This window comes from Budorcas taxicolor, chromosome X, assembly GCF_023091745.1.
Source record: "Budorcas taxicolor isolate Tak-1 chromosome X, Takin1.1, whole genome shotgun sequence".
Classification (NCBI taxonomy): Eukaryota; Metazoa; Chordata; class Mammalia; order Artiodactyla; family Bovidae; genus Budorcas; species Budorcas taxicolor.
Genome location: NC_068935.1, coordinates 61744507 through 61770532, shown reverse-complemented (window position 1 = coordinate 61770532; position 26026 = coordinate 61744507). Strand labels below are relative to the sequence as shown.

At 40.0% G+C, this 26026-nt stretch overlaps 1 protein-coding gene and 1 pseudogene across 1 annotated transcript in view; one reads left to right on the top strand and one right to left on the bottom strand.

The window, feature by feature from the left end:
- The window catches only part of GAB3 (GRB2 associated binding protein 3), a 90451-nt gene that overhangs the window by 30256 nt on the left and 34169 nt on the right, over positions 1 to 26026 (bottom strand). The gene's annotated exons all lie outside the window — the stretch shown is intronic.
- Positions 14201 to 14777, top strand: LOC128070365 (high mobility group protein B3-like; annotated as a pseudogene).

Below are 26026 nucleotides of genomic sequence, written 5' to 3'. Positions count from 1 at the left end.
TCATCAAGAAAAAAGGAGAGAAGAATCAAATCAACAAAATTAGAAATGCAAAAGGAGAGGTTACAACAGACAATGCAGAAATACACGGGATTATAAGAGACTATTATGAACAATAAAATGCAATACTATGGCAACAAAATGAATAACCTGGAAGAAATGGACAGATTCTTAGAAAAGTTCAATCTCACAAGACTGAACCAGGAAGATATAGAAATTATGAACAACCCAAATACAAGCACTGAAAGTGAAGCTGTGATCAAAATCTACAAATAACAAAATCCCAGGATCAGATAGTTTCATAGGAGAATTCTATCAAACATTTAAAGAAGACCTAATACCTATCCTTCTCAAAATCTTTCAAAAACTTCCAGAGGAAGGAACACTTCCAAACTCATCCTATAAGGCCACCATCACCCTGATACCAAAACTAGACAAAGATAACAAAAAAATAGAAAGCTACAGGCCCAAATCACTGATGAACATAAATGCAAAAATCCTCAACAAAATTTCAGCAAACAGAATTCAGCAACACATTGAAAAGGTCATACACCATGATCAAGTTGGATTTATTCCAGGGATGCAAGGATTCTTCAATATATGCAAATCAAACAATGTGATATACCATATTAACGAATTGAAAGATAAAAACCATATGATAATCTCATTAGATGCACAAAAAGCCTTTGACAAAATTCAGCACACATTTATGATTCAGTTCAGTTCAGTTCAGTTCAATCGCTCAGTCGTGTCTGACTCTGTGCGACCCCATGAATCGCAGCACGCCAGGCCTCCCTCTACCAACTCCCGGAATTCACCCAAACTCATGTCCATCAAGTCAGTGATGCCATCCAGCCATCTCATCCTCTGTTGTCCCCTTCTCCTCCTGCCCCCAATCCCTCCCAGCATCAGAGTCTTTTCCAATGTGTCAACTCTTCACATCAGGTGGCCAAAGTACTGGAGTTTCAGCTTTAGTATCAGTCCTTCCAAAGAACACCCAGGGCTGATCTCCTTTAGAGTGGACTGGTTGGATCTCCTTGCAGTCCAAGGGACTCCCAAGAGTCTTCTCCAACACCACAGTTCAAAAGCATCAATTCTTCAGAGCTCAGCTTTCTTCACAGTCCAACTCTCACATCCATACATGACCACTGGAAAAACCATAGCCTTCACTAGACGGACATTTGTTGGCAAAGTAATGTCTCTGCTTTTGAATATACTATTTAGGTTGGTCATAACTTTTCTTCCAAGGAGTAAGCATCTTTTAATTTCATGGCTGCAATCACCATCTGCAGTGATTTTGGAGCCCAAAAAAATAAAGTCTGACACTGTTTCTACTGTTTCCCCATCTATTTCCCATGAAGTGATGGGACCAGATGCCATGATCTTAGTTTTCTGAATGTTGAGCTTTAGGCCAACGTTTCCACTCTCCTCTTTCACTTTCATCAAGAGGCTTTTTAGTTCCTCTTCACTTTCTGCCATAAGGGTGGTGTCATTTGCATATCTGAGGTTATTGATATTTCTCCTGGCAATCTTGTTTCCAGCCTGTGCTTCTTCCAGCCCAGCGTTTCTCATGCTGTAGTCTGCATATAAGTTAAATAAGCAAGGTGACAGTATACAGCCTTGACGTACTCCTTTTCCTATTTGGAACAAGTCTGTTGGCCCATGTCCAGTTCTAACTGTTGCTTCCTGATGTGCATATAGGTGTTTCAAGAGGCAGGTCAGGTGGTCTGGTATTCACATCTCTTCCAGAATCTTCCATAGTTTATTGTGATCCACACAGTCAAAGGCTTTGGCATAGTCAATCAAGCAGAAATAGATGTTTTCCTAGAACTCTCTTGATTTTTCGATGATCCAGCAGGTGTTGGCAATTTGATCTCTGGTTCCTCTGCCTTTTCTAAAACCAGCTTGAACATCTGGATGTTCACGGTTCATGTATTGCTGAAGCCTGGCTTGGAGAATTTTGAGCACTACTTTACTAGTGTGTGAGATGAGTGCAATTGTGCAGTAGTTTGAGCATTCTTTTTTAGGACTTCCCTGGTGGCTCAGATGGTAAAGCGTCTGCCTACAATGTGGGAGACCCAGGTTCAATTCCTGGGTTGGGAAGATGTACTGGAGAAGGAAATGGCAACCTACTCCAGTATTCTTGCCTAGAAAATCCCATGGATGGTGGAACCTGGTAGGCTATAGTCCATGGGTCGCAAAGAGTCAGACATGACTGAGCAACTTCACTTGAGAATTCTTTGGCATTGCCTTTCTTTGAGATTGGAACGAAAACTGACATTTTCTGGTCCTGTGGCCACCACTGAGCCTTCCAAATTTGCTGGCATATTGAGTGCAGCACTTTCACAGCATCATCTTTCAGGACTTGAAATAGCTCAACTGGAATGCCATCACCTCCATTAGCTTTGTTTGTAGTGATGCTTTCTATGGCCCACTTAACTTCATATTCCAGGATGTCTGGCTCTAGGTGAGTGATCACACCATCGTGATTATCTGGGTCGTGAAGCTCTTTTTTGTACAGTTCTCCTGTGTATTCTTGCCACCTCTTCTTAATATCTTCTATTTCTGTTAGGTCCATACCATTTCTGTCCTTTATCGATCCCATCTTTGCATGAAATGTTCCCTTGGTATCTCTAATTTTCTTGAAGAGATCTCTAGTCTTTCCCATTCTGTTTTTTTTTTTTTTTTTTCCTCTATTTCTTTGCATTGATCGCTGAGGAAGGCTTTCTTATCTCTTCTTGCTATTCTCTGGAACTCTGCATTCAGATGCTTATATCTTTCCTTTTCTCCTTTGCTTTTCACTTCTGTTCTTTTCATAGCTATTTGTAAGGCCTCCCCAGACAGCCATTTTGCTTTTTGCATTCCTTTTCCATGGGGATGGTCTTGATCCCTGTCTCCTATACAATGTCACGAACCTCCATCCATAGTTCATCAGACACTCTGTCTATCAGATCTAGGCCCTTAAATCTATTTCTCACTTCCACTGTAGAATCATAAGGGATTTGATTTAGGTCGTACCAGAATGATCTAGTGGTTTTCCTTACTTTCAATTTAAGTCTGAATTTGGCAATAAGGAGTTCATGATCTGAGCCACAGTCAGCTCCTGGTCTTGTTTTTGATGACTGTATAGCGCTTCTCCATCTTTGGCTGCAAAGAATATAATCAATCTGATTTCGGTGTTGACCATCTGGTGATGTCCATGTGTAGAGTCTTCTCTTGTGTTGTTGGAAGAGGGTGTTTGCTATGACCAGTGTGTTCTCTTGGCAAAACTCTAGTCGCCTTTGCCCTGCTTCATTCTGTACTCCAAGGCCAAATTTTCCTGTTACTCCAGGTGTTTCTTGACTTCCTACTTTTGCATTCCAGTCCCCTATAATGAAAAGGACATCTTTTTTGGTGTTAGTTCTAAAAGGTCTTGTAGTCTTGATAGAACCGTTCAACATCAGCTTCTTCAGCGTTACTGGTTGGGGCATAGGCTTGGATTACTGAATTGTTTGCCTTGGAAACGAACAGAGATCATTCTGTCGTTTTTGAGACTGCATCCAAGTACTGCATTTTGGACTCTTTTGTTGACCATGATGGTTACTCCATTTCTTCTGAGGGATTCCTGCCCGCAGTAGTAGATATAATGGTCATCTGAGTTAAATTCACTCATTCCAGTCCATTTTAGTTGGCTGATTCCTAGAATATTGTCGTTTACTCATGCCATCTCCTGTTTGACCACTTCCAATTTGTCTTGACTCATGGACCTAACACTCCAGGTTCCTATGCAATATTGCTCTTTACAGCATCAGACATTGCTTCTATCACCAGTCACATCCACAACTGGGTATTGTTTTTGGTTTGGCTCCATCCCTTCATTCTTTCTGGAGTTATTTCTCCACTGATCTCCAGTAGCATATTGGGCACCTACCGACCTGGGGAGTTCCTCTTTCAGTATCCTATCATTTTGCCTTTTCCTACTGTTCATGAGGTTCTCAAGGCAAGAATACTGAAGTGGTTTGCCATTCCCTTCTCCAGTGGGCCACATTCTGTCAGACCTCTCCACCATAACCCACCCATTCTGGGTGGCTCCACACAGCATGGCTTAGTTTCATTGAGTTAGACAAGGCTGTGGTCCGTGTGATCAGATTGGCTAGTTTTCTGTGATTATGGTTTCAGTGTGTCTGCCCTCTGATGCCCTCTTGCAATACCTACCATCTTATTTACAGCCCACGGGGTTGCAAAGAGTCAGACATGACTGAGCGACTTCACTTTCAATTTCATTTCTTCTAGGTTGTCCATTTATGATTAAAACTCTTCAAAAAATGGGCATAGAAGTAACCTACCTCAACACAGTAAAGGCCATATATGATAAGCCTACAGCAAACATTATTCTCAATGGTGAAAAACTGAAAGCATTCCCCCTAAGATCATGAACAAGACAAGGGTGTCCATTTTCACCACTATTATTCAACGTTGTTCTGGAAGTGTTAGCTACAGCAATCAGAGAAGAAAAAGAAATAAAAGGAATCCAGATTTGAAAAGAAGACGTAAAGCTCTCACTGTTTGCTCATGACATGATACTGTACATAGAAAACCCTAAAGATAGTATCAGAAAATTACTAGAGCTAATCAGTGAATTTAGCAAAGTAGCAGGATACAAAATCAATACACAGAAATCACTTGCATTTTATATACTAACAATTAAAAATCAGAAAGAGAAATTAAGGAATCAATCCCATTCCCCATTGCAACAAAAAGAATTAAATATCTAGGAATAAACCTACCTCATGAGACAAAAGAAATGCACACAGAAAATTACAAGACACTAATGAAAGAAACCAAAGACAATATAAACAGATGGAGAGATATTCCATGATTTGGGTAGGAAGAATCAACATCATGAAAATGGCTATACTACCAAACACAGTCTACAGATTCAACTCGGTCCCTATCAAATTATGAATGACATTTTCACAGAACTAGAACAAAAAATTTCACAATTCATATGGAAACACAAAAGACCCCAAATAGCCAGAGCAGTGTTGAGAAAGAAGAATGGAGCTGGAGGAATCAACCTTCCTGACTTCAGATTATACTACAAAGGTACAGTCATCAAGACAGTATGGTACTGGCACAAAAACAGAAATATAGACCAATGGAACAAGACAGAAAGCCCATAAATAAACCCATGCACCTATAGGTACCTTATTTTTTACAAAGGAGGCAAGAATATACAATGGGACAAAGACAGCCTCTTCAAAAAATGGTCCTGGGAAAACTGGACAGCTACATGTAAAAGAATGAAATTAGAATGCTTCCTAACACCATACACAAAGATAAACTCAAAATGGATTAAAGACCTAAATGGAAGACCAGAAACTATAAAATTCTTAGAGGACAACATGGGCAGAACACTCGATGACATAAATCAGAGCAATATTCTCAATGATCCACCTCCTAGAGTCATGGAAATAAAAACAAAAGTGAACAAGTGGGACCTGATTAATCTTAAAAGCTTTTTCAAAGCAGAGGAAACACTAAGCAAAGTGAAAAGACAACTCTCAGAATAGGAGAAAATAATAGCAAGCAAACTGACAAAGGATTAATTTCCAAAATATACAAGCAGCTCATACAACTCAATACCAGAAAAACAAACAACCTAGTCAAAAAATGAGAAAAAGACCTAAACAGACATTTCTCCAAAGAAGACATACAGATGGCTAACAAACACATGAAAAGATGTTCAACATTGCTCATTAATAGAGAAATGCAAATCAAAACTACAACTACCTCACACCAGTCAGCATGGCCATCATGAAAAAGTCTGCAAACAATAAATGTTGGAGAGGGTGTGGGGAAAAGGAAACGCTCTTGCACTGTTGGTGGGAATGTAAATCGATACAGCTACTATGGAAGACGGTATGGAGATTCCTTTAAAAACTAGGAATAAAACCACCATATGACCCAGCAATCCCACTCTTAGGCATATACCCTGAGGAAACCAAAACTGAAAAAGACACATGTGTCCCATTGTTCATTGCAGCACTATTTACAATAGCTAGAGCATGGAAGGAACTGAGATGTCCATCAACAGATGAATGGATAAAGAATGGAATATTACACAACCATAAAAAGGAACACAATTGAGTCAGTTCTTATGAGGTGTATGAACCTAGAGCCTATTATACAGAGTGAAGTAAGTCAGAAAGAGAAAGATAAATATCATATTCTAACACATATACACGGAATCTAGAAAAATGGTACTGAAGAATTCATTTACAGGGCAGCAATGGGGAAACAGACACAGACAATAGACTTATGGACATGGGGAGAGGGGAGGAGAGGATGAGATTATGGAAAAAGTAACATGGAAACTTACATTACCATATGCAAAATAGATAGCCAATGGGAATTTGCTGTATGGCTCAGGAAACTCAAAGGCTATGTATAAATCTAGAGGGGTGGGATGGGGAGGGAGATGGGAGGGAGGTTCAAATAGGAGGGGATATATATATACCTATGGCTTATGCATGTTGAGGTTTGACAGAAAACATCAAAATTCTGTAAAGCAATTATCCTTCAATTAAAAAATAAATTGATTTTTTAAAATTGGGAGGAAAATGAATGGACATTTTTACAAAAAAAAATCATAAGATAGCCAACAGGAACAAAAAAAGACATTCAACATCAGTAATTATTAGAGAAATCCAAATCAAAACTACAAGGAGATATCACCTCACACGTGTGAGAATGGCTATCATCAAAAAGACAACAAATAACAAGTGTTGGTGAGGATGTGGAAAAAAGGGAACCCTTGTACAACTGCTGGTGGGAACGTAAGCTGGTGTAGTCACCATGGAAATATATGAAGGTTCCTCAAAAAACTTAAAATAGAGCTACCATGTGATCCAGAAATCCCATTCCTGAGCATTTATCAGGAAAAAAAAAAAAAAAAAAACGAAAACTCTAATTCAAAAAGACACATGCACTCCAATGTTCATAGTAGCACTATTCACAATAGCCAAGACAGGGAAGCCACTTAAGTGTCCATCAACAGATGAATGGATAAAGAAGATGTGACACATATATACAGTGAAACATTGTTGTTTTTCAGTCACTAAGTTGTCTTCAACTCTTTTTACCCAGTTCCTAACTCAAAACATAAAAGACAGTGCATCACTCAAGGAGAAAAAAAATGTGTACAGAAACTATGGTGTAATATACAAAAGGTACTATGATAAAGGGTCAGACACAACTGAGTGACTAAACAACGAAAACAATGTGAAAATACTGAATTACTGTGTTATACACTTGAAAGGGAAACTAATATAATATTTTAAATAATCAACTATACTTCAAAAAGAAATTGGCCAGTGAAGTTCTTCATGTTAACAGAATAAAGGAAAAAAATCACATGGTCATAAATGTTTCAACAATTTCAATACTCCTTGATGATTTAAAAAAAATAACATTTAGCAAGGTAGGAATATCAGAGAATGTACTTAATCTAATGAACAGTATCTACAAAAGTTTCCTGCAAACCACATTACAACAGTGAAACACAGAAGTTTTCCAGGTGAAACCAGGAATATGACAAGGATCCCAGTTATCAACAGTACTATTCAAAGATATCCTGGCCTTCCTAGGCCAAGCAGTGACATGAAAAAAGAAAATGAAAGATACAGATATTAGAAAAAACAGTTTTTAGTATTTGCATGTTATATGATTGTATACAAAGAAAATGTAAATAAATATACATTTAGAAAAGATAGTGGACTTCCCCGGTGGCCCAGTGGCTAAGACTCCCAATGCAGGGTGCCTGGGTTTAGATCCCAGTAGGGGAACCAGATACCACATGCCACAACTAAGACCTAGCACTTCCAAATAAATAAATAGTAAAAAAGAAAGAAAGAAAGAAAAGGTAGATATAAAAATCAATATGAAAAGCTAATTTATTTTTATGCAATAGCAAAAAATTTTTAAAGTAAAATACCATTGACAATAACATAAAAAAATAACAAATACATGGGAATATATTAATGAGATATGCAAGACTTCACCAAAAGACATAAAAAATTATAGACACAAAATAATAAGAATTCCCTGGTGGCTCAGTGGTTAGGACTCTGTGATTTCACTGCTCAGGATGCAAGTTCAATCCCTGATCAGGGAACTAAGATCCGGGGAACAAGCCTGTGAGATGAGGCCAAAAATAGGTAGTAGTGGGAAATGTGGAATGGGGAGAAAAAGAACTGAATGAAGGCAGTCAAAAAGTACAGAATTCCAGTTGTAAGATAAATACATATTTGGGAGGTAATGCATGACAAGATAAATAGAAATAACAGTGCTGCATGTTATATATGACAGTTGTTACAAGAGTAAATCCTAAGAGTTCTCATCAGAAGGAAGATTTACTTCTTTTTCTGTAATGTTATATCTATATGAGATGATAGATGCTCACAAAACTTGTGGTCATCATTTCATGATGTATATAAGTCAAATCACGCTGTGTTCCTTAAACTTACACAGTGCTGTATGTCAATTATATCTCAATAAAAGCAGAAGAAAAATAAAAGAAAGATAAAGGATATAGGCAAAGCAGATCACCGTGGGCCTTGCACACTATGGTAAGAAATTTAGGTTTTATTCCTAGTGCACAAAGAAGTCATTAGATTGGTTTTTTAGCAAGGAACTGACTATCTGATTTACATTTTTTAAGAGATCACTTGACTGCAGTGTGGAAAACAGATTAGAGGCAGACAAGCATAGTAGTGGCATGATATCAGGATAATGAGTTGCATTACAGTAAATTTTTTCAGATTTCATTTATGCTTTAAAAAGAAGATGTAGTATGTACTTCTGTATTGTTTAACTTTTTCAGAGTACAGTAAGAATTCATGCACTTTGACAATAAAAAAAATTAATAGAAATTTAAACTGAGGAATGTGTTTTGTTTAAGAGGTTGCTGATTAATCACTTGAAATTGAAAACTTTAAGGAACAGAAACAGTATAGACATGTCATATTTTATAATTAAGCAGAAAAGTAAGTCAGGAAGCAAAACTTAATAACTGTTAAACCTGCCGCATGAGATAAGAAAGCCTTCTTAAGTGATCAAGGCAAAGAAATAGAGGAAAAAACAGAATGGAAAGGCTAGCGATCTCAAGAAAATTAGAGATACCAAGAGAACATTTCATGCAAAGATGAGCACAATAAAGAACAGAAACGGTATGGACCTAACAGAAGCAGCAGATATTAGGAAGAGGTGGCAAGAATACACACAAGAACTACACCAAAAAGATCTTCATGACCCAGATAACCATGATGATGTGATCACAAACCTAGAACCAGACATCCTGGAGTACAAAGTCAAGTGGGCCTTAGGAAGCATCACTACGAACAAAGCTAGTGGAGGTGATGGGATTCCAGGTGAGCTATTTCCAATCCTAAAATATGATGCTGTGAAAGTGCTGCACTCAATATGCCAGCAAATTTAGAAAACTCAGCAGTGGCCACAGGCCTGGAAAAGCTCAGTTTTCATTCCAATCACAAAGAAAGGCAATGCAAAAGAATGTTCAAACTAACGCACAATTGCACTCATTTCGCACACTAGTAAAGTCATGCTCAAAATTCTCCAAGCCAGCCTTCAGCAGTATGTGAACTGAGAACTTCCAGATGAACAAGCTGGATTTAGAAAAGGCAGAGGACCAATTTTGCAACCAAATTGCCAACAGCCATTGGATCATAGAAAAAGCAAGAGAATTCCAGAAAAACATCTACTTCTGCTTCACTGACTATGCTAAAGCCTTTGCGTGTGTAGATCACAACAAACTGTGGAAAATTCTTCAAGAAATGAGAATACCAGATCACCTGACCTGCCTCTTGAGAAATCTGTATGTAGGTCAAGAAGCAACAGTTAGGGACTTCCAAGGTGGTCCAGTGGCTAAGACTCCATGCTCCAAAGGCAGTGGGGCATGGGTTCAATTCCTGGTCAGGAAACTAGATCCCACATGCCACAAGTAAGAGTTTGTATGCCACAACTAAGACCTGGCACAACCAAATAAATAAATATTTAAAAAAATATTTTTTAAAGACAGGTAGCAGAGGAATAGGACAGGGAGACCAATTTCTCCCCCATAAATTCATCAAAAGAACATTTGGACGCTGAGTAAATTTCACAAAACAACTTCTGAATGCTGGCAGAGGACATCAGGCACCCAGAAAAGCAGCCCATTGTCTTCAAAAGGAGGTAGGAAAAAAATATAAAAGATACAAAGAGAGACAAAAGAGGTAGGGATGGAGATCCGTCCTGGGAAGGGAGTCTTAAAAAAGAGAGAAGTTTTCAAACACCAGGAAACATTCTCACTGGCGAGTCTGTGGTGAGCCTTGGAAACATAGAGGGTAACATAACCGGGAGGAAAAATAAATAAATAATTAAAACCCACAGATTTACATGCCCAACGGTAACTCCCTGTGGTGAAGCAGTGCAGAGGCCTGCATCCACCACTAGCAAGCAGGGGCTGGGCAGGGAGGCATGGGCTGCATTGCTTAGGCTAAGGACCGGCCCTGAATGCCCCAAGGGCAATCTGAGGGAACTAACTTGAGATAGAAAACCAGATTGTGGGATAGCTACCCTGCAAAAAGCCCTAACCTAAGACACCACCAGGCCCTCTCACAGAACAAAGGACTGAGCAGAGCTAGCCAGCTGCAGACTGGCCCATCCCCCTCCAGAGACAGGCAGGTGAGGGCAGCCAGAGCCGGAAGGGGGCAATTGCAGCCCCAGAGAGGCATTATCTACCAAACTGCAAGCAGGCTTGTTGCTAACCAAGACTTCTTGGGATTCTGGACAGTCAGCATCCGCCTGAGAAGGTGCGCCAGTTGTACACCCAGAAAACTGAGCGGCAGGGACGGGGGAGGCGATGAGTCACAGAGACCGCGCTCACCAAACACCTGGTCACCTGAGCTGCTCGGACCTGGGAAGGGCACAAAACGCAGGCACAAAATGCAGGCCCAACCGAGTCTGCACCTCTGAGGAGTACCCGAGTACCTGAACCTGAGTGGCTTAGACCTGGGAAGTGCATATAACCCAGGGCCAGCCTCAGACAGTTCCTGGCAGAGCAACCTAGAGCCTAAGCAGTGTAGACAGGGAAAGCATACACACCATGAGTGGGGGCAAACCCAGTGTGGCTGAGACATTGTGAGCACATGCCAGTGTTATTTGTTTGAAGTGTTCCTCCCTCCCCACAGCATGACTGAACAAGTGAGCCTAAAGAAGTGTCCACCACCACCACCTTGTGTCAGGGAGGAAATTAGACACTGAAGAGGCTGGCAAACAGAAGAAGCTAAAAAGAGGGAACTGCCTTGGAAGTGACAGATGCAATAGATTAAAACCCTGTAGTTAGTATTGACTACATAGGAAGGGGCCTATAGATCTTGAGAAGTATAAGCCGGATCAAGGAAATACCTGAAAATGAACTGACACCACACTATCCACAACAACACCAAAGAAAGTCCTAGATATATCTTGACTATTATCATTCTTTAATTTTTATTTAATTTTTGAGTCCTCTATTACTCCTTTAATTTTCATTTTTATAACCTACTTTTACTTTGCAAAAAAAAAAAGACCTTACTTTCTAAAGCAAACTTTATATTTATATATTCATATATATATATATAAAATAATTTTTGTGACTTTTTTTTTCTTTAATATTGTATTTTTGAAAATCCAACCTCTAGATTCTTAATGTTTCTTTTTGGTATTTGTTATCTATTTTGTACCTTTAAGAACCCAATCTTTAGTACCCATTTTTACTTGGGAGCGAGATTACTGGCTTGACTACTCTCTCCCTCTTTGGGCTCTCCTTTTTCTCCAGCAGGTCTCTTCTATCTCCTCCCTCTCCCTTCTCTTCTCTATCCAACTCTGTGAATCTCTTTGTGTGTTCCGGATGGTGGAGACCACTTAGGGAACTGATAACTGACTGGATCTGTCTCTCTCCTTTTGATTCCCCTATTTATACTCCTGGCCACCTCTGTCCCCTTCCTCCCTCCCTCTTCTCTTCTCAGTATAATTCTGTGAACATTTCTGAGAGGTCCAGACTGTGGAGCACACATAAGGAAGTGATTACTGGCTAGCTTGCTCTCTTCTCTCTTGATTCCACCTCATCTTATCCTGGTCACCTCTATCTCCCTCCTCCCTCTTCTCTTCTCCATGTAACTCTGTGAACCTCTCTGGGTGTCCCTCACTGTGGAGAAACTTTTCATCTTTAACCTAGATGTTTTATCAATGGTGCTGTGTAGATGGACGAGTCTTGAGGCTACAGTAAAAATAATACTGAAAACCAGAAGCACGAGGTTTAAGTCCAAATCTTGAGAACACAAGAGAACTCCTGACTCCAGGGAATATTAATTCATAGGAGCTCATCAAACGCATCCATACCTATACTGAAACCAAGCACCACCCAAAGGCCAACAAGTTCCAGAGCAAGACATACCATGCAAATTCTCCATCAATACAGGAAAATAGCCCTGAGCTTCAATATACAGTCTGCCCAAAGTCATTCCAAACCCATTGACATCTCATAACTCATTACTAGCAACTTCATTGCACTCCAGAGAGAAGAAATCCAGCTCCACCCACCAGAACACTGACACAAGCTTCCCTGACCAGGAAACCTTGACAAGGCACCTGTCCAAACCCACCCACAGAGAGGAAATGCCACAATAAAGATAACTCCACAAAATGCCAGAATACGGAAAGGCCACTCCAAACACAGCAATATAAACAAGATGAAAAGGCAGAGGAACACCCAGCAGGTAAAGGAACAGGATAAATGCCCATCAAACCAAACAAAAGAGGAAGAGATAGGTAATCAACCTGATAAAGAATTCCAAATAATGACAGTGAAAATGATCCAAAATCTTGAAAACAAAATGGAGTTACAGATAACTAGCCTGGAGACAAGGACTGAGAAGATGCAAGAAAGGTTTAACAAAACCTAGAAGAAATAAAAAGAGTCAATATATAATGAATAATGGAATAAATGAGATCAAAAACACATGGAGGGAGCCAACAGTAGAATAACAGAGTCAGAAGATAGGATAAGCGAGGTAGAATATAGAATGGTAGAAATAAATGAAAGAGAGAGGAAAAAGGAAAAACAAATTAAAAGAAATGAGAACAGTCTAAGAGACCTCTGGGACAAAGTTAAACGCACCAACATTTGAATCATAGGAATCCCCAAAGAAGAAGACAAAAAGAAAGACCATGAGAAAATACTTGAGGAGATAATAGTTGAAAACTTCCCTAAAATGGGGAAGGAAATAATCACCCAAGTCCAAGAAACCCAAAGAGTCCCAAACAGGATAAACCCAAGGGGAAACACTCCAAGATACATATTAATCAAATTAACAATGATCAAACAGAAAGAACAAATATTAAAAACAGCAAGGGAAAAACAACAAATAACACACTTTAAATGATACAATAGATCAGTTAGACCTAATTGATATCTATAGGACATTTCACTCCAAAACAATGAATTTCACCTTTTTATCAAGCACAAACGGAACCTTCTCCAGGATAGACCACATCCTGGGCCATAAATCTAGCTTTGGTAAATTCAAAAAAATTTAAATCATTTCAAGCATCTTTTCTGACCACAATGCAATGAGATTAGATCGCAGTTAAAGGAGAAAAACTATTAAAAATTCCAACATGTGGAGGGTGAACAACACGCTGCTAAATAACCAAAAAATCACAGAAGAAATCAAAAGAGAAATCAAAATATGCATAGAAATGAATGAGAATGAAAAAACAACAACCCAAAACCTGTGGGACACTGTAAAAGCAGTGCTAAGGGGAAGGTTCATAGCAATACAGGCATACTTCAAGAAACAAGAAAAAAGTCAAATAAATAACCTAACTCTACACCTAAAGCAACTAGAAAAGGAAGAAATGAAGAACCCCTCGGTTAGTAGAAGAAAAGAAATCTTAAAAATTAGAGCAGAAACAAATGCAAAAGAAACAAAAGAGACCATAGCAAAAATCAATAAAGCCAAAAGCTGGTTCTTTAAAAGGATAAATAAAACTGACAAACGATAAACCAAACTCATCAAGAAACAAAGGGAGAAAAATCAAATCAATAAAATTAGAAATGAAAATGGAGAGATCACAACAGACAACACAGAAATGAAAAGGATCATAAGAGACTACTATCAGAGACTAACGAAAAATACAGATGGCTAAAGGTGATCCCAAGAAACCAAAGGGCAAGATGTCTGCTTATGCCTTCTTTGTGCAGACGTGCAGAGAGGAACATAAGAAGAAAAACCCAGAGGTCCCTGTCAATTGAGAGGTGGAAGACCATGTCCGGGAAAGAGAAGTCGAAGTTCGATGAAATGGCAAAGGCGGATAAAGTGCGCTATGATCGGGAAATGAAGGATTACGGACCAGCTAAAGGAGGCAAGAAGAAGGACCCTAATGCCCCCAAGAGACCACCGTCTGGATTTTTCCTATTCTGCTCTGAATTCCGCCCCAAGATCAAGTCTGCAGACCCTGGCATCTCTATTGGAGATGTGGCGAAGAAGCTGGGTGAGATGTAGAATAACTTAAGTGACAGTGAGAAGCAGCCATACATCAACAAGGCAGCGAAGCTGAAGGAGAAGTATGAGAAGGATGTCGCAGACTATAAGTCTAAAGGGAAGTTTGATGGCGTCAAGGGTGCTGCTAAAGTTGCCCGGAAAAAGGTGGAAGAGGAAGACGAAGAGGAGGAGGAGGAGGAGGAACAGGATAAATAAATAAAAAAAAAAACTGTTGATCTGTCTCCTTGTGAATACCTTAGAGTAGGGAGCGCCTTGATTGACACACCTCTCACCCAAGATGTGTCTGTTGCCCTCATTAGGTTTAATTACCCAATTGGATCATGATCATATCTTAGTGCTCTAGCAATTGTCAGTGGTTTACATTAAGTGGCCATGGGTGTCTGGAGCACCTGGAAACTGTATCAAAGTTGTACATATTTCCAAAAGTTTTTAAAATGAAAGGCTCTCATGTTCTCACTCTGTGCACTTTGCTGTTGGTGTGACAAGGCATTTAAAGATGTTTCTGGCATTTTTTTTTTTAATTTGTAAGGTGGTGTGTTAATTCTATGGTCATGGGCTAGAAATCCCGAGTTCTCAACTGTACATATCTATAGTTTGTAAAAAGAACAAAGCAACCGAGACACACTCTTGATGCTCCTTGCTTGGTGTGGAGGCTGTGGGGGCAATGCCTTCCGGAGGGGCTGTAGCTCAGGGCGTGCACTGTGGGGCTGGACCTGTGGACACTGCAGTGGGCATCCATTTAGCTTCAGGTTGTCTTGTTTTTGTATATAGTGACATAGCATCCCACTGCCATTCTTAGCTGTGGAAGAGTGGGGGGGGTGGGCGGTCAGCAGGCATGAGAAGTGTTTTGGATCCTTTTTAGTTGAAGTGCGGTAGTTTTAAACTGTTGTTTTTTTTTTTAAACAAACTGTAGAACTGTTCATTGTCAGCAAAGCCAAGAGCCACTGCACCAGTGAAAGTTCAAGAACCTTCTGTACTAAACACGATCTGCAATGTTCTGTTATTTTTTTTGTATGTTTAGAATGTTGAAATGTTTTTGAAGTTAAATAAACAGTATTACATTAAAAAAAAAAAAAAAAACAAGAGACTACTATCAGCAACTATAGGCAAATAAAATGGACAACTTGGAAGAAATGGACAAATTCTTAGAAAAGTACAACTTTCCAAAACTGAACCAGGAAGAAATAGAAAAACTTAACAGACCCATCACAAGCACAGAAATTGAAACTGTAATCAGAAATCTTCCATCAAACAAAAGCCCAGGTCCAGGCAGCTTCAAAGCTGAATTCTACCAAAAACTTAGAGAAGAGCTAACACCTATCCTATTTAAACTCTTGCAGAAACTTGCAGAGGAAGATAAACTTCCAAACTCATTCTATGAGGCCACCATCACCCTAATATCAAAACCTAACAAAAATGCCACAAAAAAAGAAAACTACAGGCCAAAATCACTGATGAACATAGATATAAAAACCCTTAACAAAATTCTAGCAATCAGAATCCAACAACACATTTAAAAGATCATACATCATGACCAAGTGGGCTTTATCCCAGGGATGCAAGGATTCTTCAATATCCACAAATCAATCAATGTAATTCACCACATTAACAAATTGAAAAATAAAAGCCATGTGATTATCTCAACAGATGCAGAGAAAGCCTTTGACAAAATTCAACATCCATTTATGATTAAAAACCTTCCAGAATGCAGGAAGAGAAGGAACATATCTCAACATAATAAAAGCTATATATGACAAACCCACAGCAAACATTGTCCTCAATGGTGAAAAAATAAAAGCATTTCCCCTAAAGTCAGGAACAAGACAAGGGTGCCCACTCTCACCACTACTATTCAACATAGTTTTGGAAGTTTTGGCCACAGCAATCAGAGCAGAAAAAGAAAGAAAAGGAATCCAAATTGGAAAAGAAGTAAAACTCTCACTGTTTGCAGATGATATGATCCTCTACATAGAAAACCCTAAAGACTCCACCAGAAAATTACTAGAGCTAATCAATGAATATAGTAAAGTTGCAGGATATAAAATCAACACACAGAAATTCCTTGCATTCCTATACACTAATAATAAGAAAATAGAAAGAGAAATTAATGAAACAATTCCATTCACCATTGCAATGAAAAGAATAAAATACTTAGGAATATATTTACCTAAAGAAACTAAAGACCTATATATAGAAAACTATAAAACACTGGTGAAAGAAATCAAAGAGGACACTAATAGATGGAGAAATATACCTTGTTCATGGATCGGAAAAATCAATATAGTGAAAATCAGTATACTGCCCAAAGCAATCTATAGATTCAATGCAATCCCTATCAAGCTACCAATGGTATTTTTCACAGAGCTAGAACAAATAATTTCTAATTTCTGTGGAAATACAAAAAACTTCGAATAGCCATAGCAATCTTGAGAAAGAAGAATGGAATAGGAGGAATCAACCTGCCTGACTTCAGGCTCTACTACAAAGCCACAGTCATCATCAAGACAGTATGGTACTGGCACAAAGACAGAATTATAGATCAACAGAACGAAATACAAGCCGAGATAAATCCACACACCTATGGACACCTTATCTTTGACAAAGGAGGCAAGAATATGCAATGGAGAAAACACAATCTCTTTAACAAGTGGTGCTGGGAAAACTGGTCAACCACTTGTAAAAGAATGAAACCAGAACACTTTCTAACATGATACACAAAAATAAGCTCAAAATGGATTAAAGACCTAAACTAAGACCAGAATCTATAAAACTCCTAGAGGAGAACATAGGCAAAACACTCTCCGACATAAACCACAGCAGGATTCTCTATGACCCACCTCCCAGAATATTGGAAATAAAAGCAAAAATAAACAAATGGGACCTAATTAAAGTTAAAAGCTTCTGCACAATAAAGGAAACTATAAGCAAGGTGAAAAGACAGCTTTTGGAATGGGAGAAAATAAAGGCAAATGAAGCAACTGACAAAGAATTAATCTCAAAAATATACAAGCAACTCCTACAGCTCAATTCCAGAAAACTAAACCACCCAGTCAAAAAATGGGCCAAAGAACGAAACAGACATTTCTCCAAAGAAGACATACAGATGGCTAACAAACACATGAAAAGAGGCTCAATATCACTCATTATCAGAGAAATGCAAATCAAAACCACAATGAGGTACCACTTCACGCCAGTCAGAATGGCTGCTATCCAAAAGTCTACAAGCAATAAATGCTGGAGAGGGTGTGGAGAAAAGGGAACCCGCTTACACTGTTGGTGGGAATGCAAACTAGTACAGCCACTTTGGAGAACAGTGTGGAGATTCCTTAAAAAACTGGAAATAGAACTGCCATACGATGCAGCAATCCCACTGCTGGGCATACACACCGAGGAAACCAGAATTGAAAGAGACACGTGTACCCCAATGTTCATCACAGCACTGTTTGCAATAGCCAGGATGTAGAAGCAACCTAGATGTCCATCAGCAGATGAATGGATAAGAAAGCCATGGTATATATACACAATGGAGTATTACTCAGCCATTAAAAAGAATACATTTGAATCAGTTCTAATGAGGTGGATGAAACTGGAGCATATTATACAGAGTGAAGTAAGCCAGAAAGAAAAACACCTATACAGTATACTAAAGCATATATATGGAATTTAGAAAGATGGTAACCATAACCCTATATGCTAGACAGCAAAAGAGATACAGATGTATAGAACAGTCTTTTGGACTCTGTGAAGAGGGAGAGGGTGGGATGATTTGGGCGAATGGCTTTGAAACATGTATAATATCATATGTGGAACGAATCACCAGTCCAGGTTCGATGCATGATACAGGATGCTTGGGGCTGGTGCACTTGGATGACCCAGAGGGATGGGATGGGGAAGGAGGTGGAAGGGGGGTTCAGGATGGGGAACAAGTGTACACCCATGGTGGATTCATGTCGATGTACAGCAAAACCAATACAATAGTGTAAAGTAATTAGCCTCCAATTTAAATAAATTAAATAAATAAATAAATAAAAAATGAAAAAGAAGCAACAGTTAGAAAAGGACATGGAACAATGGATCGGTTCCAAATTGAGAAAGGAGTATGTCAAGGCTGTATATTGTCACCCTGTTTATTTAACTTATATGCAGAGTATATCATGAGAAATGCCAAGCTGGATGAAGCACAAGCTGGAATCAAGATTGCTAGGAGAAATATCAATAATCTCAGATACGCAGATGACACCACCTTTATGGTGGAAAGTGAAGAGGAACTAAACAGCCTCTTGATGAAAGTGAAAAGAAGAGAGTGAAAAAGTTGACTTAAAACTCAATATTCAAAAAACTAAGATCATGGCATCTGGTCCCATCACTTCATGGCAAATAGATGGGGAAACAATGGAAATAGTGAGACTTTATTTTCTTGGGTTCCAAAATCACTGAAGCCACGAAATTAAAAGACACTTGCTCATTGGAAGAAAAGCTATGACAAACCTAGGTAGCATATTAAAAAGCAGAGACATTACTTTGCTAACAAAGGTCTGTATAGTCAAAACTATGTTTTTTCTAGTAGCCATGTGTGGATGTGAGACCTGGGCCATAAAGAAAGCTTATTGCTCAATAATTGATGCTTTTGAACTGTGGTGTTGGAGAAGACTCTTGAGAGTACCTTGGACTAGAAGGAGATCAAACCAATCAATCCTAAAGGAAATCAACCCTGAATATTCCTTGGAAGGACTGATGCTGAAGCTGACGCTGAAGCTCCAATACTTTGGCCACCTGATGTGAAGAACTGACTCATCAGAAAAGACCCTGATACTGGGAAAGATTGAAGGCAGGAGAAGGGGATGAGAGAGGATGAGATAGTTGGATGGCATCACCAACTCGATCGACATGAGTTTGAGCAAACTCTGGGAGATAGTAGGGGACAGGGAAGCCTGGCATGCTGCAGTCAATGGAGTCACAAAGAGTCTGACATGACTGAGTGACTGAACTGAACTGGGGGATGGATACATGGGAGTTCATCATACCATCTCCTACTTTTGTAAATGTGTGAAATTTTCAATAATACAGTTGTATTTTAAATCTTTTTATGGGATTTGGAGTGGGGAAATTAAGAGAGTTAAACATAGTTTATTTAGATTTTTTAAAGATAATTACTTTAAAAAAATTTATTTTAATTGGCGGCTAATTACTTTACAATATTGTATTGGTTTCTAATATAACCTTTAAAGCCATAAACACAGTTCCTCGTGTGAAATATAAAAGATAGTGCATCATTCAAGTAAGAAAAATATGTAAAGAAACTATAGTAAAATACTAGATAATGAAGTAGGGATCAAATAAACATGGAGATAAAGTGCTAGGTAGAGGCTCTGAGAACCAGTCGGCCTAGTACAGGAGGTATAATTCATTACAGGTGTGTGTTGACAGGTATGTATGTGTTTTCCACATTTGGGGGAGAGAAGGAGTCATTTTCAAAATTGCATGAAGATTTCACACATTTACATATTCAGTCAGTTCAGTTCAGTTCAGTCGCTCCGTCATGTCCGACTCTGCAACCCCATGAACTGCAGCACGCCAGGCCTCCCTGTTCATCACCAACTCCCAGAGTTCACTCAAACTCATGTCCATAGAGTCGGTGATGCCATCCAGCCATCTCGTCCTCTGTCATCCCCTTCTCCTCCTGCCCCCAACCCCTCCCAGCATCAGAGTCTTATCCAATGAGTCAACACTTCACATCAGGTGGCCAAAGTACTGGAGTTTCAGCTTTAGCATCATTCCTTCCAAAGAACACCCAGGACTGATCTCCTTTAGAATGGACTGGTTGGACCTTGCAGTCCAAGGGACTCTCAAGAGTCTTCTCCAACACCACAGTTCAAAAGCATCAATTCTTCAGCACTCAGCTTTCTTCACAGTTCAACTTTCACATCCATACATGACCACTGGAAAAACCATAGCCTTCACTAGATGGACTTTTGTTGGCAAAGTAATGTCTCTGCTTTTGAATATGCTATCTAGGTTGGTCATAACTTTCCTTCCAAGGAGTAAGCGTCTTTTAATTTCATGGCTGCAGTCACCATCTGCAGTGATTTTGGAGCCCCAAAAAACAAAGTATGACACTGTTTCCACTGTTTCCACATCTATTTCCCATGAAGGGATGGGACCAGATGCCATGATCTTAGTTTTCTGAATGTTGAGCTTTAGGCCAACTTTTTCACTCTCCTCTTTCACTTTCATCAAGAGGCTTTTTAGTTCCTCTTCACTTTCTGCCATAAGGGCGGTGTCATCTGCATATCTGAGGTTATTGATATTTCTCCCAGCAATCTTGATTCCAGCTTGTGTTTCTTCCAGCCCAGTGTTTTTCATGATGTACTCTGCGTATAAGTTAAATAAGCAAGGTGACAATATACAGCCTTGTATATTGTGGTCCACTGGAGAAGGGAATGGCAAACCACTTCAGTATTCTTGCCTTGAGAACCTCATGAACAGTAGGAAAAGGCAAAATGATAGGATACTGAAAGGGGAACTCCCCAGGTCGGTAGGTGCCCAATATGCTACTGGAGATCAGTGGAGAAATAACCCCAGAAAGAATGAAGGGATGGAGCCAAACCAAAAACAATATCCAGTTGTGGATGTGACTGATGATAGAAGCAAGGTCCGATGCTGTAAAGAGCAATATTGCATAGGAACCTCGAATGTTAGGTCTATGAATCAAGGCAAATTGGAAGTGGTCAAACAGGAGATGGCAAGAGTGAACATCGACATTCTAGGAATCAGCGAACTAAAATGGACTGGAATGGGTGAATTTAACTCAGATGACCATTATATCTACTACTGTGGGCAGGAATCCCTCAGAAGAAATGGAGTAGCCATCATGGTCAACAAAAGAGTCCAAAATGCAGTACTTGGATGCAGTCTCAAAAACGACAGAATGATCTCTGTTCATTTCCAAGGCAAACCATTCAATATCACAGTAATCCAAGTCTATGCTCCAATCAGTAATGCTGAAGAAGCTGACGTTGAACGGTTCTATGAAAACCTACAAGACCTTCTAGAACTAACACCCAAAAAAGATGTCCTTTTCATTATAGGGGACTGGAATGGAAAAGTAGGAAGTCAAGAAACACATGGGATAAGAGGCAAATTTGGCCTTGGAATACAGAATGGAGCAGGGCAAAGGCGACTAGAGTTTTGCCAAGAGAACACACTGGTCATAGCAAACACCCTCCTCCAACAACACAAGAGAAGACTCTACACATGGACATCACCAGATGGTCAACACCAAAATCAGATTGATTATATTCTTTGCAGCCAGAGATGGAGAAGCTCTATACATTCAGCAAAAACAAGACTGGGAGCTGACTGTGGCTCAGATTTACATATTACATTTCCTCAAAGTAAAGATCAGATCAATGTACTGAATACAAGATTCCACATTACTTGAGGAAGACATTTGGGTTGAGATAAACCATTAGTCATAATGATTTCCTTATCCAGTCATGAAAATATTTAACAGGAAAAATGTGACACAGAAAAAAATATTAAACACCTATTACATGCTGGAACCAACAATGTGGTGGATACTCATTCCAACTGATTTTCAAAACAAACCTCCCAGTTAGCCAGACACCCTTCACCGAGAGCCATGGTGGCTTCCTGTTCAACACTGTTTGGGAAGAACCAACAAGGTGGCTGAATCCCAAAATCCTCATGACATCAAGAAATTAAACCATAATGACTCAGAGAGCAAGAGGCAGAATGCAACAGAATCTGTGCTGCACCTTTGAAAAAAAGGGTGCATCAGTCCCTACTGGAACCATGCCAGCTGACCACTGACAACATACTTCTGCTTGCATCATTTCACCAAGACTCATAACCTGAATAAGAGGGGAGATCCATCAACAAACTTGGTGACCATGACACCAATCTGCCCAAGATGGGGTCTCTCAGTCTGGCATTTCAGTCTCTCTTTGACGAGCACACCTTGGAACATAGTGACAATGAGAGCCAGCCTCAGGAAGGGTGACTTCCCTGGCCACCAAGGCGAGACGTGAATGTCTTTACCTTTATCTTTACCTTTTCTATAAGGTAATGACCTTTACCTTTCCAATAAGTTGCAGCAAAAGATCCACTTAAGTGCTTTCGTTTCCACTCTTCCTTCCAATAAAATAAGTTGGCTTAAGCTCCACATTCAGAAAACTAACATCATGGCATCTGGTCCCATAACTTCATGGCAAAGAGTTTTAGCCTCTGTTTACTTTCATGCAAAAGAACACATTTGGATGGAGATGCAGCAGGAGAGAAGGAGAGAGAAAGTGTGCACAGAACCCCCTGGGAATCAACAGATTTCCAGAAAAAGGCCAAAGGGGGCTCCAGGAGGGCATGCCAATGGACCAAGCTGAGATGGCTAGGTTTGCATCACCTCGATGGTGATAGCTTGGCCAAAAGCACTTCAGCTTAGCCGGGGAGAAGTTGGAAAGAACACATTAGGTGGCATGAAGGATGAGGCTGATGCAATTGTTGACAACTAGAAATGGAGTAGCCATCATGGTCAACAAAAGAGTCTGAAATGCAGTACTTGGATGCAATCTCAAAAATGACAGAATGATCTCTGTTCATCTCCAAGGCAAACCATTCAATATCACAGTTATCCTAGTCTATGCCCCAACCAGTAATGCCGAAGAAGCTGAAGTTGAACGGTTTTATGAAGACCTACAAGATCTTTTAGAACTAACACCCAAAAAAGATGTCCTTTTCATTATAGGGGACTAGAATGCAAAAGTAGGAAGTCAAGAAACACCTGGAGTAACAGGCAAATTTGGCCTTGGAATGTGGAATGAAGCAGGGCAAAGACTAATAGAGTTTTGCCAAGAGAACACACTGGTCATAGCAAACACCCTCTTCCAACAACACAAGAGAAGACTCTACACATGGTTATCACCAGATGGTCAACACCGAAATCAGATTGATTATATTCTTTGCAGCCAAAGATGGAGAAGCTCTATACAGTCAACAAAAACAAGACCAGGGCTGACTGTGGCTCAGATCATAAACTCCTTATTGCCAAATTCGGACTCAAATTGAAGAAAGTAGGGAAAACCACTAGACCATTCTGGTATGACCTAAATCAAATACCTTATGATTATACAGTGGAAGTGAGAAATAGATTTAAGGGTCTAGATCTGATAGATAGAGTGCCTGATGAACTATGGAATGAAGTTTGTGACACTGTACAGGAGACAGGGATCAAGACCATCCCCATGGAAAAGAAATGCAAAAAGCAAAATGGCTGTCTGGGGAGGCCTTACAAATAGCTGTGAAAAGAAGAGAGGCAAAAAGCAAAGGAGAAAGGGAAAGATATAAGCATCTGAATGCAGAGTTCCAGAGAATAGCAAGAAGAGATAAGAAAGCCTTCTTCAGTGATCAATGCAAAGAAATAGAGGAAAACAACAGAATGGGAAAGACTAGAGACCTCTTCAAGAAAATTAGAGATACCAAGGGAACATTTCATGCAAAGATGGGCTCAATAAAGGACAGAAATGGTCTGGACCTAACAGAAGCAGAAGATATTAAGAAGAGGTGGCAAGAATACACAACAGAAGTGTACAAAAAAGATCTTCACAACCCAGATAATCATGATGGTGTGATCACTAATCTAGAGCCAGACATCTTGGAATGTGAAGTCAAGTGGGCCTTGGAAAGCATCGCTATGAACAAAGCTAGTGGAGGTGATGGAATTCCAGTTGAGCTATTTCAAATCCTGAAAGATGATGCTGTGAGAGTGCTGCACTCAATATGCCAGCAAATTTGGAAAACTCAGCAGTGGCCACAGGACCAGAAAAGGTCAGTTTCCATTCCAATCCCAAAGAAAGGCAATGCCAAAGAATGCTCAAACTATCACACAATTGCACTCATCTCACACGCTAGTAAAGTAATACTCAAAATTCTCCAAGCCAGGCTTCAGCAATATGTGAACCGTGAACTCCCTGATGTTCAAGCTGGTTTTAGAAAAGGCAGAGAACCAGAGATCAAGCTGCCAACATCTGCTGGATCATGGAGAAAGCAAGAGAGTTCCAGAAAAACATCTATTTCTGCTTTATTGACTATGCCAAATCCTTTCACTGTGTGGATCACAATAAACTGGAAAATTCTGAAAGAGATGGGAATACCAGACCACCTGACCTGCCTCCTGAGAAATCTGTATGCAGGTCAGGAAGCAACAGTTAGAACTGGACATGGAACAACAGACTGGTTCCAAATAGGAAAAGGAGTATGTCAAGGCTGTATATTGTCACCCTGCTTATTTAACTTATATGCAGAGTACATCATGAGAAACGCTGGACTGGAAGAAACACAAGCTGGAATCAAGACTGCTGGGAGAAATATAAATAACCTCAGATATGCAGATGACACCACCCTTATGGCAGAAAGTGAAGAGGAACTAAAAAGCCTCTTGATGAAAGTGAAATTGGAAAGTGGAAAAAGTTGGCCTAAAGCTCAACATTCAGAAAACGAAGATCATGGCATCCAGTCCCATCACTTCATGGGAAACGGATGGGGAAACAGTGGAAATAGTGTCAGGCTTTATTTTTTGGGGCTCCAAAATCACTGCAGATGGTGACTGCAGCCATGAAATTAAAAGATGCTTACTCCTTGGAAGAAAAGTTATGACCAACCTAGATAGTATATTCAAAAGCAGAGACATTACTTTGCCGACTAAGACCCGTCTAGTCAAGGCTATGGTTTTTCCTGTGGTCATGTATGGATGTGAGAGTTGGACTGTGAAGAAGGCTGAGCGCCGAAGAATTGATGCTTTTGAACTGTGGTGTTGGAGAAGACTCTTGAGAGTCCTTTGGACTGCAAGGAGATCCAATCAGTCCATTCTGAAGGAGATCAGTCCTGGGTGTTCTTTGGAAGGAATGATGCTAAAGCTGAAACTCCAGTACTTTGGCCACCTCATGTGAAGAGCTGACTCATTGGAAAAGACTCTGATGCTGGGAGGGATTGGGGGCAGGAGGAGAAGGGGATGATAGAGGATGAGATGGCTGGATGGCATCACTGACTCGATGGACGTGAGTCTGAGTGAACTCCGGGAGTTGGCGATGGACAGGGAGGCCTGGCGTGCTGCGATTCATGGGGTCGCAAAGAGTCGGACACGACTGAGCGACTTAACTGAACTGAGAAGACAAGAGCTCCACTCTACCCCCTCGGCAGAAGCCAAAGACACCACCTTCTGTACCAAGTGGGTCCCTGAGTGACTCCAAATGAACACCAGGAGCCTGGTCTCACGAGGGGAGGCCATCATGTGGGCAGGGGCACAGCTAGGGCACCAGGAGTCTGAGTTCTTTCAGCATCTACAGGGACCAAGGATATCTCCCAGTCTGCAGACGGGGATGAGCTGGGGGACGCTGGGATCGGAGTGGGGGGTTTCCAGATGTGCACTTTCA